General features: G+C 44.9%; 1 long non-coding RNA gene across 1 annotated transcript; it reads right to left on the minus strand.

The window, feature by feature from the left end:
* Positions 1–729: 729 nt before the first annotated feature.
* Positions 730–20474, minus strand: LOC309344289. The gene is made up of 2 exons (XR_014157667.1): positions 19699–20474; positions 730–3949 (listed from the first exon to the last, which is right to left on the minus strand). It is a non-coding gene; the product is annotated as an uncharacterized lncRNA (long non-coding RNA).
* Between the last annotated feature and the right edge of the window lie 43 nt (positions 20475–20517).

A 20517-nucleotide genomic window follows, 5' to 3' on the forward strand; every position in this document is an offset into this window, starting at 1 on the left:
TCCCAAGCATCCCCTCCCATGGAACAAAGCCAAAATGAGTTATCTGGTTTTCCAGGGAACTGTGACCAATAAAATGACTGGACTGAAGACTAGAGTGAAGCTGGTGGAAAACTCTGAGCAAACCCAACCAAACATGGGCTAGAGCTCAATTAAAGAATTATTTGGTGGTTTTTTGTTGCAAACCACCCTGTGATCTTCGAATAAAGGGTGGTATATAAATTTAATAATAATAATAATAATAATAATAATAATATCCCCACCTTTGGGGCTGGTCAATGGCGTACTGTGATCCACCTTATAAGAAGACAATTTGGACCACTTGATAGCCCTTTGTGAAGAATTTGCACAACTCTTTGCAGACAAAAAATCACTTGGGTTATTTCTGACTTGGATGCCTTTCTTGATATAGGTCCAGTGAATGTAACTTCATTCCCTGCTTGTTGAGTCGCAATGGAAACCTTTCAGCTTGTAGAACCCTAGGATGTAGACAGGATTGGAGAGGTGAGGCCTACATACCATACGTGTTCTTCACTATTGCCTGTCCAAACCATTTTGTAGAATTTATTGACTGGCTTAAAAGTTTTCCAAGCTGTGTTTCAGCATAGCCCTCCCAAGGAACTTCACAATTTTTAAAAATAAAATCACATAAGATCACCTCCCCCTACCACAATAAAATCCAACAATCCTCTGATTAATGGGCAGCTACAGATAAAATTCAAACGACAGCACTCCAACCAAATGTAGATTTATTGAATTTTTTATGAAGCCCTGAAGGTTCTTTCTAGAGCCACTCACACATATTTCCCTGGGAAAGGAATTTGTTAGGTGTGGGGCCACCACAGATAAGGCTCTGTGTCTGGTACCCACAAGATTAATAGGCTGTAATAGGCCATGGAACCATTGTGTCCAGTATTCTGAGATTCTAAATATGAGGTTTATTGACGATGTCGGCACAAGATAATGCAAGATTTGCCACCTTATGATGCAAGCCTATACTAAAAATAATAGTAATTCCCTTTAAACTCAATAGGGTTAGGTTCCCAGTTAAGTATGTTTACATTACAGTTTATGGCACAATATCATGTAAATTTACTTAGAAATAAGTCGCATTGTTTTCAGTTGAACTTACACTAGAAAATACACTTAGGATTGCCAACTTGGTCTAGAAACAAATATGTTTCTGTCTAGTTGAGACTAACACTATCATAATAAATATTACATTTTTTTGCACTGCCAGATTAGGATATGTGGATTGTCAGGTTGAGCTATGTGTAATCACTGTTAAATTATGCAAGTGATAGTAGTTACTCCATCACACCCTTCAAAGAATCTCATAGAAGCATTACACTTAGTTGATTGTACAAGGCATCATTGTATAACATTCCTGCAGCATATCCATTTATAACTACAACCACATAGCTACTTCTTAAGATAATGGAATTATATATAAAAATGTGTGTTAGGATTCTCATGCATAATTGTTTGTTTTTTTAAATGCAGCATCAACATACATGATGTTACAGAATAACATAATCACATCATTTTCCCAAATTCAAATTCTGTCTTCCCTGCTTTGTGGCATCCAGGGTTGTCATTGTTTGATGTAGTCCCCGAGGAATGTGGATTGGTTAACCTATTTGCCTATTGAACCATTTCTTTGACGACATCATGGAACCTCTGACACAAGCCAGTTTGGCAGCTTGTGCCACTCTCTTACGATCAGGGCTGGGGAATCTGTGACCGTCCAGATGTTGTTGGATTCTATCTCCCATTATCTATTGCCATTGGCCATGCTGCCAATGGGAGCAATTTCTGTGTGGCCACAGGTTCCCCACTTCTGGTTTATAGAGCTTTAGCTGTTTCATGGCAGGCAGGAAATCCAAAAGGAGCAATGGCTGGTAGTGTTCATAGAGATACGGTAAAGACATGGGAACAGTACAACTCTTCATGCCTTTCTTAAAATTTGGACATAAAGCCAGTTGAAATCAATAGGGCTTGATTCCAAGTCAATAGGTTTAGGATCAAGCCTTTAATGTGAAACATAACTTTGTTTCTGTTGGGGGAAGATAATAATATATGAGACAGAGCTCAGTCCATAGCAAATCTAATTTGCTTCTTGGTTGCCTTGGTTTTGGAGGTAGGTTGTTGTGCTTTTTTGTTTTGCCCTGGAGTTGCCTCTGTCTCACAGGGTGGCCAGAAGGAAGTATTTACTTTTTCTTGTTTATGTCATATAGTGTTGCTGTTTTTTATATATGTATAAAACTTCCATTCCATAATTGCTTGCTGTGCTGTTGTTCCTTCATGGGTATAATGCAAGTCATGAGACCTGAAATGACTGTATACATACAAAATATGCCCCTTTAGAGAAGCCAAAGAACATAAGAACCATCCCTTCCTTTGGTGGAGTTGTGAATAGGTTTTTCACCTGCTCTCTTAACTCCTCTTCCAGTTATTAAATAACTGGATAGCAGCCACCACATGGATCAGATGGAATTATTATGATTGAAGGCAACGTGTGTGTGTGTGTGTGTGTGTGTGTGTGTGTGTAAAACTAGGCCTTGGCTTCTTTGGCAAAGACTTTAACACAAGTATTAGGGATAAACAGCCCACCCATCTTTGATGGTGGTATCAGGGCAACATAAAATCATAATATTACATTCTACACACAACATCTCCAGGGGAAATTGTAGGGTTGATTTAACCACCCAACCACCCAACCAAAAAAGGAAGAATGGAAGAAATGGGGGGGGGGGGAAGAGAGACAAATAATACAGTTCCTTTCAAGACCATGTTCAATAGAAGGTATTTTCTCTTCCACGCAGTCAATAGCGTGGAAACCTGAAATTACAATCACTATTGTTTGTGTTGGGTTAAACTCTGCTGAAATCAAGCTTCATTTATAGAAAGTGAATAAGCAAGCTAAAGTTGCAATTTGCTGAAACTGTGGTGGGAAGAGGGGAGAATTAGATTTCACAAACTTCACACCAAATGAAGTTGGTTCAATACAAGCTGGAGACCACTGATTTGTCAAGTTCCCCCAGGGCCAACTTCTGGTTTTGCTGTTCTCTGCATGCACAAGCTTCCCACCTCCAATCACTAGCATCTCCAGGTAAAGCTGTCCCCTGCCTAAAATCCTAGACAGCTGCTGCCTGTAGAAAACCCTGAGCTAGCGAAGCAATGGTCTGGCACCTTCCTCTATTCCTAGCCAGTGATTTTTAGAGCAGCAGTCGAGGGTGCTGTGGCCATGTGGATGTCTTTGGACTCCAACCTCCATCAGCCCCTGCCAGCCAGGTCAGTGGGCAGGATCCGTGGGAGCTGCAGAATTCAACCACATCTGGAGGCCCAGTTTGCAAAGAACCTAAAAAGTCCATCTTTGGATTCTGCGCAAGGAAAAAAAAACTTTTAAAAGGAGATCCCAGGGCCTGGCTGCTTTTCTCTTGCCTGCCCCATATCCAGACGCAGGAAAGCCTCAGAGTTCCATCCCCCACCAAGAAGCTGAAGATGAGCAGTTTGGGGAAGCAGCGGCGGGGATTGCTTTGAATAGCGGCGCAGCCCAATTCCAAGCGGCTCCGGGAGAGCAGCTGAGCAAGAGTCCTTCGGCCTCCGTTGCCGATTTTTTTCTGGCTCCGGCTGCAGCCGGAGGGCGGAGGGGGGGGGAGCGCAGGGTGTCCTGCGGGAAGAGCCCCGCTGCCATGGAGGTTTTTGTGGGTGTGAGTGAAAAGATACAGCGTACCTCTCACGGCCTTTATCCGGGAGGAGAGATGGAGGCGTTCCAATTCTTTCTTCCCTGGAGGGCTGCCGGGGAGGCGAAGCAGGGAAGACGGAAGGAAGGATGGATGGACAGCCGGAACCGCACTCGGAGCCCTCTTGTCCAAGCAGGACGAAGCGAAGCGCGCACCAGACTGTGCAGGAGACCCGGCCAGGGCAAACCCCAAGAGATCGGTGAATCCTGTGAGCAGGAGGGGAAAAAGAGGAGGAAGAAAGCGAGAATTGTTTTTTTCCAGAGACCCCAGAGGATCCACTACAACTGACTGGTTCCCCAGCAACACACAGCTCTTTCAAGAGGCTGGTTTTCCGCCGCGTTTCCGAGCGTGCATTATCCTTAAATGTGGAGCTTCGCTTGTAAATCTGTGTGAGTGCGTGATCGTGATGGAGCAACCACTGTGGAAACCCAAACCCAAGGTTGCAGTCAGCTAAGTGTTGTTCAGAGCAGATCCATTTGACGTCAGTGGACAGCATCGTGCCCATCGATTTCAGTGTGGAACGCCTCTGAGTGGGATTGGATTGGGTTCAACTTTCAAGTTGCCATCCTATGCCTACTTACCTGGGAGCAGGGGCCACTGAGCACTGGGCGAACAACTCTTAGCATCGCCACGCTTTGCACAAGCCGAGGAAGAGTTCGGTGTAACAAGGGTGCCTTGCTTGTTGCAATTTTGATACTGGCTGCCCTTGGTTAAAGACATTTCTTCATTTCTAGCCTTGCCTTTTAGGTGTGCCGGACCTTTCATTCTGTAATTGTTTGACTCCCGCACGATCGAGATTTAGACTAGAATTCAATATACACGCTTACCTGGCAGGAAATGCCACTGAACTCAATTGGATTTAACAGATTGCGCTGTTCCACTGTAAACTCTTCGGGGCGGCGTTCTTTCTATTCAGTAGCTCATTTCACTTTCGAAAGGACCATGCGCACTGCTAATCTCTCTGGGTGCGCGCAGATATAGACATGGATAGAGCGATACTTTCTGACATTTAAATCCTAGTTCTGGAAGGGACCATTTCCCTCTCCGGCTGCTATATGTCTGTCAGGATGCTTTAGGCATGATATAATTTTAAACGGGGAGGGGGCAGATTGTCTCCACCTCTCTCTTTCCAACTCGGCATGGTGCGGTGCGCACCTTTGCTCAGGGCTCCATCCGGCAGGATGGCAGAAAGAGCGTCTCCCCGTCCCCCTCTGTATAGCCGTCTGCCCCTTGCAAAAGCAAGAATCGAAGACAAAACAGATACGAATCGTTTCCTTCAGTAGAATTAGCTTTGGAGTAAGCAGACGCAGGATCGCACCGCACCAAGGCCTGACAGGAGGCGCTTTTCACTGGCGTGGAAAGGAAGACATGGGGGAAGGGAGGTCTGGCTGGGTTTCTTTTTTAAAAAAGCATATCCTTCTTTATGCTACTATTCAAAGTTTATGCTAGGTTGTTGTTGTTTTTAAGGTGCCTGCAACATTGCCAGTAAGAAGCTGCATCCCTTGTTATTTGGATAGTTTTTTCACTGAGCAGGCGTGATGGCAGAATTTAATACACAGGAAAAGGGGGAAGAAAACAGAAAAATGGGGAGAAAAGAGAGAGAGATTAGGCTTTAAGAAAAGACGCATGCATTATCCCTCCACCCGGTCCGAAAGACCAATCTTAATACTTTGGAGAATTTTCTTTATGTCTGTCTGTCTTTCTACCGCACCCCCCCCACCCCCCCCAATGCTGGTTACTTGCGAATAAGCCCCACTGAACTCCGTGGAGCTTCTATTTCCTCCTAAACGTGGGTCGTTGGAGCGAGCCGAGCGCCCTGCTGGCTGCTTGGGTGGGAGATGAAGTAATTGCTTGGATCGCCCGGTGAGCCAGCACAAAAAAAAGGAAAGGAAAGGGAAAAGTGGGAGGGGGAAAAGGAGCCTACAGAAACGCAAACGCTTGTCTAAAGAAAGCGACTTTGCATTTTGAGAAGGCCCCAAAGCGTCATTCACAAGATCCGTGCTCCTTCGCCCCAAGGGGACTGGACCTCCCTCGGTCAGGCCAGCGAAAATCCAAACAAAAACCTGTCTTGTTTATTTATCTGATAAACGGCAGGGAATCGAATTGAAGCCACAGGCAAAATCTGCCTGAGTCCTCTGTTGTGGCCTGGCTAGGGGTCCTGCTTCACGCCCATTCCAGCCCTCACTTTCTCTATGGCTACCGTTACTTCACAGCTATATGTTTACCTGGAAATTAAACCGATTACTCTTGTCCATCCCGCTCCCTCTGAATAAAATTTTGACGGTCTTCTCTTTACCAACTTCTCTTTCCTCCAGTAAAACAAAATTCAGCAAACTAGCACGCATACTGCATTTCATTATCCAACGTCACTGCAAATAAATACTGGTTACGACACGTAATAACATAAGACAATAATATATTGTTAGTATGTCAAAAGGCACATTATACTGATAGGGTAATAAGGCATGCATGCAACAAATCCTTCCACCTTTCTTCTTTTGAAACTGAAAATTAAATAGGACTTCCCCTGTGCACATGTTCCCAAGTAAGACACATCAGTTGTGAAATGTTCTTTTCTGTAGAATGGAACAAGAATTTTGCTTTCTGCTTAGGAAATTGGCAGCCATCTTTACTTTGTAAAATGACGCCTCAGGAAGAAGCCAAAGACCCATCTAGTCCAGTGTTCTCCTATCACAGGGGCCAGCCAGATGTCTATGGGAAGCTCACAAGCAGAGCCTGAGTGCAATAGCCCCCTTCCTTCCTGCCGTTTCCAGCAACCAGAATTCATAAGCATACTGCCTCCAACAATGGAGATAAAACATAGCCATCATGGATAGAATCTGCCAAGAACTATATCCTCCATGAATCTGTCTATAACAGGGTTTCCCAAACTTAGGTCTCCAGCTCCCATCATTCCTGACCACTGGTCCTGATAGCTAGGGGTGATGGGATTTGTAGTCCAAAAGCAGCTGAAGACCCAAGTTTGGGAAACCCTGGTCTATAAGAACATATGAACAAGGTTGACCCTATGGAGCTGTCAACCATATACCCTATCCCACACATAGGAGAGTAGAGAGTGTTCTGATTACAGTGGTACCTCAGGTTACATATGCTTCAGGTTACAGACGCTTCAGGTTACAGACTCTGCTAACCCAGAAATAGTACCTCGGGTTAAGAACTTTGCTTCAGGATGAGAACAGAATTCATGCTCCGGTGGCGCAGCGACAGCGGGAGGCCCCATTAGCTAAAGTGGTGCTTCAGGTTAAGAACAGTTTCAGGTTAAGACCGGACCTCCGGAATGAATTAAGTTCTTAACCCGAGGTACCATTGTACTTGAATATTTTTTGGGAGGAAGGCTCACTCTGCATGCTTAGATGCTTTTTAGTTCTTGCTAAATTTAATATTGAACATCCCCTAATAAGTGTGTTTAGAACTGGAGCCGTAAAAGAGCAAGTAGTATTATGCTGAAAGCAAGCTTAAAAAGAGAAAGTGGAGTGGAGGCCCCAAGATGATTAGATGGTACTAGTATGCCTCCAATTCTGGCAACCAAGCTTGTGCCAAATGTATTGCTCTGCTTTCCTTTGGACCACATCAGTGAGGCTGAGAGGGGAGTCTTGTTGTCTGGGCAGCCCAAGGCCTTCATGCACAATGCCCAGGCTTGTGCCTTGGGGACGTCACTTTGGTGCTGCTGACACAGTGGTTTGACTTCACTCTGCCCCCCCAGAGGCACACTCCATTGTGTCTTGAGACACAGATGAATACCAACATACAACATACATCTTAACACACTTCCTGATTAGGAAATCCTACTGAAGACAGCAAGGCTTGCTTCTGAGTAATTGTGCCCAGACTTGTGCTGTTAGTCTCTTCATCAGAATCTAGCATAACCAAGACATGGAACCAATTTAGAAAGCTGTTAACTGTCCAGACTAATGTGAACTTGAGAAAGTGGTACTGACTGTTATTTCAAACAAATGAGCAGGATGTTTTAAAGAGGAACTAACTAGCATTGTTGGAAATATCAGATCATGCAATTTGATGTGAGCTAATGAACATTTTAACAAGATGGTGGAACAAAGTTCCAAAAGGAAGTAAACAAACAATATCAGTATTATCTAGGCCTGGGAAGGCAAGTTGCAAAATGAAAGAGCCCAAAATGCACACAGATGCACAAAATTTCCCAACCTTTGAAATTATTCAGCTTCCCATGTGTGGTGAAGAGGGGTGTGTGGAAGTATCCCTGCACAGCTTTGCAGTGCTGGGGGAATCTCGGCTCTCCATTGCATTTCATACAGTAGAGTTTACTTCCTCTGCGTAAGTCAATATGAATCCTTTCTGTAGCAGCCATTGTCTTCCTTTCAGCTGGGTGGCAAATAGGTGATGAAAGGGGAGGAATGAAATCTCCACTGGGAGATTCCATTTTCCTTTTTTCTTCTTTGAGATGTGGCAGACACTAGAAAGTGCACAGAGGGACAACATACTGACATCCCAACTTGATAAACTTTTCCTGTGTCTCAAATCCTCTTATTCGCTTTACCTGATTGTGGCTCAGTTGCTCACACAGCCTGATGTAGGCATGGATAGTGGCTCCCATTAATGAAGTTCAGCATGGATATTTGAAACCTGTCCTCTGAGAATAGTTCCCTCCCCCAGTGAGGACAGAACAACAGCAACATTTTGTATGCTACATTTTGTATGCAACACTTTGTTGCATTTTTGTACTTTTTAGTAGTTAGTACTGATTAATTTATTGTGCATTTTTGTCATATTAGTGCTATTTTAGTTTTGTTGTGTGCTGCTTAGCTATGTTTTTAATATATTAAGGGTATAGAAATTGTCTTAACTAATTAAATAAATGATTTCATGGAGGGGGAAATCACCACAGAGGCCACATGGAACTCAGTGATGCCACTGTTATTGGGTTAGGCAACAAACGCTGTTCAAATTTTAAGTACCATTAGTGGCATAACTTCAGTGGTCAAGAAACTCCAAACTACTCTCTTCCTTTGCTGCTGCTGGGGCTATTGAGTTACCCACTGTCAAGTGCGGCTGGATCTGTCAGCATGGTGAATCACTGAGCTGCAGGTGGCAGCTTGTCAGTGACATACGTATCTTCAGGACTGAACTGACTCTGCCAACCCATGGGAGAGGAATAATTGGTGCTGTTCTGTGCTGGAATACAGGGTTCTGTTCCAGCTGTATTTTGCATGAAAATATGGACTACCTGATCTCATGCATGGTCTTTGCTGTATTATTATTTTGTAGAAAGACAGGATAAAAATTATTCACAGTGTGGCACAATGTGCAACATCACCTCTCTCATATGCAAGTATCCTTTGACCATGCTGTGTCCCTAGCCTCAATACTCTACACCAGCACAAGCAAACCTCCAAATTCCCATTCCTGATTATTAGCAGGGCCATCCACATCATTAGGTGGGGTGAGGATACTGGCGGTGGGGAACTGCCAACAAAACCTTGGAGGACATAAGTGCATTGTCGAACATTCTGCCCTACACCCCCTAAGCTTGCCTGCTGCCTCAAATGCAATGGAATTCAAATGCAATTCAAATGCAATTCAGTGCTGAAGTAAGATTCAACTGCCAGTTGCTTCTATATGTGGAATTTTGGAAAGTGGTGCCACCTTGGTTTTAGGCACCAAAACATATTGGACTGGTCCTGAGTGTCAGGCCTCTGTGGCTGAAGCAGCTTCAAGATTTGGTGTAGCTGTAATAGGCCTCAGCCAGTCTTGATTTTACTACATTTTACTACACTGGTTGCTGCAAGTCAGAGTGTACATTTCAAACTCAGAGTGCATGACAATGGTTAGAATAGGAACACCACCTCTGTGGAGTATAGGGCAGTCCAAAGTTAACCAACTCACTTCAGTTCCCCATCCACATTAACTATATTGATAGCAGCAGCAGCAGCAGCAGCAATATTCTCATCCTGCATTTCTTCCAAGGAGCTTAAGGTGGTGTACATTGTTCTCCTCTCCTGCATTTTACCCTCACAACAACCCTATGAGGTAAATTAGACTGAGAGACAGTGAATGGCCCAAGATCACCCAGTCAAGTTTATGACTGAGTGGGAATTTGACCCCTAGTTTCCCAGGTCCCAGGCCAGCATTCTAACCCTGGAATAGGCCCTCCAGATGTTTTAGACTACAACTCCCATCAGCACCAGCAAGCACAACCAAATGGTTAGGGACAATTTCCGTCACATCACATTTCTTACCTGAGCCAACCACTACATCACAGTGACTTTCTAACTACACAATGCTTCGAGCCAATTTGTAATGAATCAAAACAGTCTGAGATTATTAGTGTGGTGGCAGGGAAATAATACACACCTAGACTACTGCTAGTAAGACTCTGGTTGTGTACCATACATTTAAAGCACATTTAAGTTCCTGGGAACTGTAGTTTACAGAGCAACAATTCCCAGCATCCTTAACAAATGACATTTGCTGCCTCATAGGTAGCTGGTTTTTTGTCCGTTCTTAATGCCTGTCCATTATTACAACTCTTGCTTCCCAAGACTCATTTTATCCAACTCCAGTAGAGCAACCACGTTAAAAATAATTTAAATAAAGATGACAGGAATCTTCCACTTGAATAGTTGTCCAGAAGAAGGAATTCTTTCAAGAGACTCAACTCCCCACTACTACTAAAGATGCAAGAGACCTCTTTTCCTTTTCATCTATCCTAAATTGCAGGTTCAGGGCTGTATCCATCCCTCAATTGGCTAAAGCCCCAGAGGTCTCTTCATTCTCTGGTGTGGTGTTTTTCCACTGCCTGCTTCACTGAATCATTGTAAGCTAATCCCCACCCCACACATAGACATATACCTTTGCCAGGAGAAGTATCATTTGGGCCCATCCATCAAATATGGTTTAGTTTAGACAATGGCTACATTCCTGTCTTTTCATATGTTAACTTATTACACAACTTGGTTGGCAGGAGAAATTTATCTGGCATAGGGATGACAAATTTCATCTGCCTTGAAGAACTGGGGGTGAGTTCCTGGCATATTTGGGTTGAAGGAAATGGGAAATCTAGACACCCCATAGCGTGCTCACAAAAGGGGGCCAAACAAGTTGTCATTGCCATTATGCATATGTATACATACACACACACACAAACACACACACTGCAAACACATCTTCATCACTCACCACCCCCGCCCCCCGTACCACTGATTAACAAATATTTTTATATAAGCAATATGCCTTTCATGTTGTTAACATTTTGCTTTTTATATAATTCTTGTTGCTGGTGAAAAATAACTTTAAAAAGTTGTGACGTACTGTGAAAACTTTGAAAATCACTCTACAATTTGGGAATAATAAACACGGTTGCCCCAGTAAACAATCTGGTGAAAGTTCATCAGCCACAATTCTATTAACTCAATAGGATATATGATGGAGCCTTATGTACATGTACCTACCAGCTGAAATGAGTAGGACCGATTCTGAGTAAATACACGTAGGGCTGTGATTTAAGCACACTAATTTAATCTAGATTGGGTGCTTTATGCAGATATACTTCTCTCCTTCACCTGTTTACTTTCCATCATTTTTCTTGAGCTTGCAATTACACCAATTAGTACCAATTAGAAGGGTGGCTTGACTCTGTAAGGCAGGGAGGCTGTGGTTGCTCAGTGGTAAGTGAAAAGTTGCCTGCGTATCCTTAAAGAATCTATCTTATTATTTTATCTATTATGGGATAGAACCTATGACACTACAGACTGGTTTCAAATCTGAGCACCACCTGCTCCCTCCAGCAAATCTAGACTCAGGGCACTTCCACACAGCAGTTTATTATGGACTCTGTAGTTAAACCACAGAGCCTAGGACTTGCCAATCAGAAGGTTGGCAGTTTGAATCCCCGCAATGGGGTGAGCTCCCATTCCTCGGTCCCTGCTCCTGCCAACCTAGCAGTTTGAAAGCACATCAAAGTGCAAGTAGATAAATAGGTACAGCTCTGGCAGGAAGGTAAACGGCATTTCCGTGCGCTGCTCTGGTTCACCAGAAGTGGCTTAGTCATGCTGGCCACATGACCCAGAAGCTGTACGCCGGCTCCCTCGCAGTGGCGTAGCGTGGGGGGTGCAGGGGGGCCCAGCCGCACCTGACGCAACATCTGGGGGTTAGAGTTAGGGGGCGCAAATCCACGGGTTAGGGGGTGCAAATCCATGGGTTAGGGGGCGCAAATTACTTGCCTTGCCCCGGGTGCTGACAACCCACGCTACGCCACTGCTCCCTCGGCCAATAAAGCAAGATAAGCGTCGCAACCCCAGAGTCGGTCATGACTGGACCTGGTCAGGGGTCCCTTTACCTTTACTTAGTGCTCGTGCATGCAAGCATTTCCACCGCCACCACCCCAGAATCCACATGAAGTCATCCTCATCCAACTGCCACTCCATATTTTCTTCCCCGCTACACATTGCCACTACCCTTTCATCCAGAATTTCTGTTAGGGGGGTGGGTAGTTAACCTTATCAGTAGTTAACCCCACCCCCAGAAAAGGTAAATCTAAAATAAATGGGGAGGAATATATAAGGTGGTATTTTAATGAGGGCAACATCATGTGGCTTCTGCACAAAACCTGCATGCATGATCAGCCCTGAGTCCTCAATAAACTGCCATGTGGAAGAATAATCCTGGTTTCCCACAAGTTCAGCTAAATGGCAATGCATGTTTATTTGTTGTTTAGTTGTTTAGTCGTGTCCGACTCTTCGCGAACCCATGGACCAGAGAACGCCAGCCACCTCTGTCCTCCACTGCCTCCTGCAGTTTAGTCAAACTCATGCTGGTAGCTTCGAGAACACTGTCCAACCATCTCGTCCTCTGTTGCCCCCTTCTCCTTGTGCCCTCCATCTTTCCCAACATCCGGGTCTTTTCCAGGCAGTCTTCTCTTCTCATGAGGTGGCCAAAGTACTGGAGGCTCAGCTTCACAATCTGTCCTTCCAGTGAGCACTCAGGGCTGATTTCCTTCAGAATGGAGAGGTTTGATCTTCTTGCAGTCCATGGGACTCTCAAGAGTCTCCTCCAGCACCATAATTCAAAAGCATCAATTCTTCGGTGACCATCCTTCTATGCATGTTTATACCTTGCTCTAAATCTAGGCCCCAATCCTACCTGTCATTTGCTTTTACGTGACATTTATACGACATTACTTTTATAAGACTCTTGTGCACATCTCAGCACCAACACAGCATCATTTGCACACAATTTGTTCTCCTAGCAGATATTATTATGATGCTCCAGCAAAGAGAAAGTGGTACCAACAGCTAAGATGGGAGAATCCCACATCTTTTGCTTTCATCCTATGGTACAGATTTGAGGACATTCACAGTTGCAATCGTATGTATGTTTACTTAGTCCTAAGCTACAATCATAAACACATTTAATAGGGAGTAAATTCTACTTCAGAATAAATATGCATTGCTTTGCACGGTTACTACTTTTGCAACAGAATTGTGGGTTTCATGTTGAACACAACAGGGAAATACTGCAGTCTAATTACACAGGCAATGGGGTTTAGGGAGTTTATTTCAGAAATCCCTAATTTGTTCAGTTAGGCATTTTGAAAGAGACCGTTTTATTTTGTCTTTGTTATCACTTATTTGCATCACAGGCAGCCCAATTGTCGGCACGTAACAGCTAAGCTGCAACCTTATACACAATTACCTGGGAGTAAGTTTCTTCACTGAATTGACTTTTGAGTTGATACATACAGGATTGTGCCATTAGTATGTATAGATTGGAATTCAGTGGAAATCCCAGTGAATTCAGTGGAATTCCCTGCTGAATATAAACTTGCAAATGATGGGATTGTATATTTTACATTGGGCTATAAGACAGAAGTGAATTCCACTGCAATTAACGGAGTGCCAACCAAAGCTTATATTTAGGAAAGGAGTGGTTTTTATTGATCAGAAAGTGGTCATGCTGAGTTAAGCACTACTCTATTATAGTGCAAATGTTGTGAACCAATCTTCCTAGAAACTAATCTGAATAAAGGTAAAACAAAAACCTATCCTTTCCTTCAGTCTCTGGAGACTTTCCTTCAGTCTCTAGAGAAGCACAAAGAGAGAATGTAAACAAATATTTTAAAACCTCCAAACACTGGATATTGCACGAGGATCCGGTGGAAAGCGAAAGTACTGTTACTTTCTGCCTATCAATATCCAACCCATCATTTGACTATTTAGAATAAAGTCCCCCAATTAAACGACTCCTGCACACGATTCGAAGGAATACCATTAGCTCCTGTTCATTTTAATGCCAGATTTTTCATGGGGGGGGGGGACAATTCCATGGAATTTACTTCGGAAAAGACATGCACTACTACTACAGTCCTATGTAATCCGCCTCGAAAGCACGCCCCGCTGGACTCAGGAGGCCTTTCCTCCCAAAACAACAACAAATATCCAAGTGCAAGATTCACTGAGGCACGAAGTTTCACCGACTAAGAAAATTTACGCCTGTAGGTAACGGGATGCAGAGAACGCAGTCTATGGGAGCTGGGCTAGGAAACACACAACGAAAAGCCCAACCTGCGTTTACAAGAGCTTCAAAACACGAACATTAGTAGCAGTTGCCGCGCTGTGATTTCAGTGGCACCTCTAACGCTGCTTAGGATCGGGCTGCGCAGGGCAGCTAAAGACTTGGTTCTTAGTCCTTAGTTAAAAGATGTTAGGGAGTCGTACTGGTTGACAATTTCAGCGGTGTTTGCAACTGACTCGACCGAAGACGTTATACACAAAAAAAAGGTATACTTTTGGCCTTTATTGTAAAAGGGAGGGAAAAGCTGCAGTCAGACCAAAATGTAATGGGGTGGAATATTGCATCCCGCCCCAACACCCGTTCCCATAAGTATTGGCTGCTGCATTTTGGAAGATTTGAGCTAGCCACCAAAACAACATGCAAAAATATTCCACCCAAATTATTCAGTATTCTTTCCTCTTTCTTCAGCATTCAGAATTATTGCTGAAAGCCATTAGAAAGACCCACGTTATATGAAAATGCGCGCAAAACCCACGCACTTCCGCACTTCCCAACAATAGGGAAATTCTCCTTTCCCCCCCCTTCCTTTATCTTCTTCCCTCGTCTTTTGTTGTTATTGTTGTTGTTGTTTACATTTGATATAGAATTTCAAAAATGGTGGCGGGAGGTGTAAAAAGATGGCATCTTAAATTGTCCAATTCAGAATTAGGACAACGGAGATGTATTTCAGTCGACTTTCAAAATAAACTAACCCCAACTCAAAAGCACAAACCATAAGAGTCTTCAAGTTCCCTACATAATTTCTTAGGACTATCAACAATGTGTTCGCGCGCGCGCACAGCAACAATGTGCAGTTAGCATTCCTCGAGTGAGCAGCGTTTTCCTTGTCAACCAACTGTAACTGATAAGCTTTCATCAGATTTCTCTCTCCCACTCCAGTTTTTACAGCATCTGTGACTGGGGACAGCGGCAAACGCCTGGAATTGAGCTACGGTTTGAAGCTCGCTCGCTCGGGCGTACAATTGCTCTGAATTATTTTTATTTTCAAGTAAATGTTTACCAGTGGCCATCAGATTCACTATTAGCCACATGATTTCTAGATGCATTGGGTTCTGAATATCGCTTTGGGGAGAGAGCAGAAGATTTCGCTACATTTTGGCATTATTTTCCCTTCCTCGAAATGTATTTAACAAAAGTATGGAATAATTTTGGGCACTAGCCAGTGCTCCATCTCTCCTTTGGACTTGATATACTTTGACCACTGTAATCGGAATCTATTTGCGCAAGCTTATTTTTATTATTTATTATTAACGAATACGTTCAAGACTTTTTGTGTGTTTGTTTTAATGTTGGTTTTATTTCTGTAGGGAGGCGGGCCCTGGTACGCCATTGCTTTTCCAAATTCTCCCCACATTGCCGAACGATTTTAGGAGGGCGTTGGGGAATAAGAAATACCCACAAGAATACATCTTGCGCCGTGTGAAAAACGAAGCACAGTGAAAAGAAGAAGAAAACAAAACTTTTGTTTGGAAATCTCGGGGCAGGCTTTCCAACGCCGCTTTCCAGATCCCATCGGGTTTTCAACACGTTCGGCAATGTGGTTTTCGACCTTAGAAGGTCGTCCTGTCATCTTCCTGCAGGCTTTCCCTCCGCATTTAGGTAGGAACCAGGATAGAAATGCACTTTAAAGCCCTCCATCTTTTTTTCTTTCTTGCCTTACCACTTCTTTGGGAACAAACTCCACTGCACATAATGAGATCTACATCAGAGTAAACCGGTAAAGGATGAGAAGGCAAAAGGACACAGCAGCAATGCCATGCGGGCATGCTTTAAGTGTTCTAGGTTGTTGCTTTGAACGCTGTTTTCCAAATTCTTGCACAAAATCCACAGCAATCATCCTAATGAATGGGAAGAATTCAGGAAAGGTTTGCCGCAGTCAGAAATGTCTTGCAGATTCCAATATCTTCTCACACTACTTGAATCTTGTCACTGATTTCCCTAGCACTTAAGGTTGCAACTTTTGGCTGAAAGATCTTCCGCTTATTTTAGATTGTGCAACTTTCCCCACAATCCTGCTGGGACACCCCCCCCCCCCTTGTAACCAGATTTTGTCGTTGTGGTGTTGTATAAATCGTGGACTGATCGGATGCTAAAAGCAGGTTTCGCAACCTTTTGCAGACGTTCCTTATCATTTGCAGATAAGAAAGGGCAATCCGAGGACAGAGAGGAAGAGAAACTCCGAGGAAGAAATGAACCGAGTTGTTTTAACCTCTCTCGGCAGCACCCCTCAAAATCTCCTTAAACCTTTACTGCTTGCTAATATGTCTTCAACGACTCAAGAAATTAAGGAGATCTTGTTGGGAATGGTTGGCCGTCTCTGAAATGATTGAAGCGAGTCTTGGGGAGAGTCAGATAAAGCAGAATTGTTTGCAGTGACGTTCCACGGACGGACTTACGTCCACGTAGGTATTTTGGGGATCGATGCTTTGCATATATACTTACAAGTAATCACCACAGAATCGGAGTCAGTGGGCAGAGCGGACTGCAAGGTAGTCATAGCAGGTGGCGAGCATAAGGATTGCTACAGATAAAAGACACACATTTCTGTATCTGGTGGCAGCACCAAAGCTCTTCCCAACACAAGGAAACCAGACGACAACTCTAGGCACCTACAGGGTTAACGGTGCCCCCAGAAATGCCCGCGGTGGGTGGGAGGGGAGAGAAAGCAGCCCAAAGCGGAGTCCTAAAATTAAAGCACGATACTTCTCTAAGCAGCTTAAATGCAGGCTTCCTGGTGTCCAAATTATTTTCCCTTGATTCTATCTCATTTCCGATCTCGCCGTCCCGCACCAATCATTAGTCCTTTCTCGACAGATTAAAGAAGTCTGAGACCTCCCAGGGAAACGGGGAGGCTCCTGCCCGGGCTGTAATTGCTTGCACCTTTCAGGTGAAGGCCCCAAACACGTGTTTCTACTCTGCTGGGCGATGGGCAAAAGAAGATCCAGGCGATAGAATCGTAGAGTTGGAAGGTAACCCGAGGATCATCTAATCCAACCCCCTGAGTGAGTTAGTTAGTTAAAGTGCCTTAACAAACAAACAAACAAACAAACAAATCAATCCCTATTCTTTTGCTGAGTTTCAAGGCCAATGTTTTGGCAATACACTGCGAGTATGGTACACTAGGATGCCAAAGTAACAGGAAGGTTATTGGGTTATTGAAAATCAGCCTCCAAACTAAGTATGGAGTTATCTCAATCCGATCCCAAGACACACTCAAAAAGTTTGTGGCTTACAGTGGAGGAGGGCAACGGCAACATCACCAACATTGCTCAGTTGTGTGTGTGAGGATTTTGCATCCCCTTGTTTAAGGGTAACCGTCTCATATAGACACATTTCTCATTCAGACACAAAGGAGAAGACCTATTAGCCTGCTTTTCGTGGTGTTAAATGCCACCCCCCCCAGCCCTCCTCCGGAAGTGCGACTTCCGCGATGGGTGGAGAGGGCTGCATGGCCAATACTGCTGGGAAGGAGCCATCGAGCGGGTGAATCAGAGCTTTGGCGGTCCTCCCATTGCTTCGCGTTCGAGCCATGGCAGGAGGCTAATAATAGCCTCAAAAACAAGAGCAGACCCACAAACAGGGTGATTTAATGGAAGAAATATGGAAACGATGGAAGATGATGAACCGGCAGCGAGTCTTGGGAGTGAAAAGTGATACAGCAGATAAATAAAAGTCCGACTGAATGCAAACTGCGCATTTTGTAATAAAGAGCAAGCTATCTTCCAGCATATTTTCTTTCATTTTCCTAAATGGAAAGCAGGGACGTCGCATAAAAGATGGTGATGATCCACTGAGACACTGAATCACCTGCAATAACCTCTTCCCTGTCCAGGTTACTGGGGCATTTTTAACTCCCCCACCCTCGTCCTGCAATATGTCGGGAAAGATCGTGGAATCTGGGTTTTGGGGGGGCTTGACCAAGCGAGGCTGGCAAATGACAGCCCACATTTGGGGCAGATGTTTTCTATAGGATGCCGAGCTAATTACAACAGCAAGCTGAGCCATTTTTAAATTTTGGATGAAGATTCTGTTTCTCAAACCTGATTGAAGGTGAACGTGGCCGGGTGGGGGGCATATATATATATATGATGGAAAGAAACCCTGGGGAAAGGGAGGTGAGAAGAGGGGGTAGCTAGTTTGGCCGGCAGCCCTGGAAACTTAACTTCGATCCGGAGCCCACGTCTGCTTCTCTCTTCCCGCAGCAGGCTCAATCAGTTGCGCCTAGGCCAGCGCGCCGGTTTGCCCCGTCCTGAGATCATCCCTCCAAAAGCGTCTAGGCTACTGCCGCCTGGAATGTTGAGAGCCGCGGTTCGCTGCGCTCCGCGGATTTTCCCGCCGGCGCGCGACTTGCTCGGATCAGCCGCTCTAGCTAGCGCCAGTGGCTGTAGCCTCGGGATTCCAGAAAAGCACGCTCACCTTCCTAGGGAGACTTGTCTCCAAATTTAACGTCTCATTAACTTCTGAGAGGCATCCAAGCCCGGGGGAAGAGGGGTGGTCCTCGTCCAAAGTAGGGTCTCTCTGCATTTGCTCTCTATTTCGCGGCTATGGGGTTGCGATCCTAGGCACGCTTGCTGTGGAATAAAAGCTCCAATGGACTCCGTGGCAGTAAACTCGCGAGCAGCACTGTCTGCACCTATGCGGCCTTCCCGGGTACCGTAACTATTTTATGAGCCCGGTTAGAAGAAAGACACGCGGCAGGCGGCAAAAAGAGAAGAAAATAAATCTACAAACAACCACCAGCTCCATCCATGAGGTCATAGCGAGGAGAGATTTTCAGATGGGGAAGAGGAGGAGAGAGGCGATTTAGGATTGCACAGAATCTGCGGTTGTTTGTGGTCTGGAAAGGAATGATGCTCTGGCTAAAGTTGCGGCCACGGGAGGGAGGGAGCCCTTCTAGACTTGACTGGTGAACAAGCGGGCACAGGATCAAGGTGTAGCTCGCCGATCCTACAAAAGCGTTTGCTTGGGACAAGCAGCCCAACCTGCTGTCAAGTTAAGATGTTCAGGAATTAAACCAGAGGCTGTAACTACAGAATCGGCCCCACTGTATCCGCTGAGACTTACTTTTGAAATAAGGATGAGATGTGATAGAATTCTCTGCACGCGTAACTAGAAGTAAATTTGACTAAAAGTTATAAGGACTTCTCCCTACTCAAGATGAAGCTCGTAAAGACCTGTCATATTTATTATGCTCTCCAAGCCTTTGTGGACTTAAATCCACTTTATCAGATCATGCATGTTTGGGTGCTCATTTCATTTCCCTCTGACCTCTCGAATAGGAGTGGCTAATCTGAAGTAAAACTTGCTGAAAGAATACCCAGACGTTCAGACACTACGATGGAAAAATCAGAATCCCGGTCTCCGGAATATAAACGTGGTAACTCACCTCAGCGACGGAGAAATCTGGTTTTAGCTTTCGATCCCCGAATCGCTGGCCGTTCCCCTTGCGGCTAGGGAGAAAAGAGAAGAGAGGTGTTGTTGTTGTTTTTAAAAAAGATGAATGACACATGGGGGGGGGGACTTGCCTTCGACGCTTTCCGAGAAACAGTCAACGCGAAGCCACCGGATTGTCGCCCCCTGCTTTGACAGAAACGGGCTCGCTTGGCGTAAGGTGCAGCCCTTGTTGGGATCTGCTTCGCCCTGTCAAGAAAACGTCGCGCCTCTAGCTAAGAGATAAACCGAATTTAGCAAGCAGGGAGTGTCCGGGGCAGTCTCCCACTCCACGACCGCCGACCTCCCACCCCGCCAGCGCAAGACTTTATAAGTTAGTTAGCTTTCCCAGCGATCTGATTCTTTTCTCTCTTCCCCAATCGGAGTTTGGGGTTCCTCAGATGTTCTACCGCTTTCCCTTAATGGCAGAGATGGTACTAAAGAACCGTCTGAGGCCAACGCAGTTCCTCTCTCTCTACTCCAGGTTTATGCAATCTCTGCTGCTGCGATTAAGGATGGTGAAAGCCACGCGATTGCCTGTTGCGCCCTCCACCTTGGCTTGGGTTCCCCGGACATAGAAAGCGCAAGGTTTGGCAAGGAGGAGGGGAGAAAGCGGGGTGGGTGGGTAGGTGGGTGGGTGAGAGGGTGAGAGAGAGAGAGAGAGAGAGAGAGAGAGGTGAAGTGACTAATCCAAAGTTAGCATACTCCTGTGCTTCTCTCCCCCACCCGACACACACACACGTCTCCTTTTATATATATATATATTAAAAAACCC

Source organism: Podarcis erhardii (genome assembly GCF_964252035.2).
Source record: "Podarcis erhardii genome assembly, chromosome: 6".
NCBI classification, from domain to species: domain Eukaryota; kingdom Metazoa; phylum Chordata; class Lepidosauria; order Squamata; family Lacertidae; genus Podarcis; species Podarcis erhardii.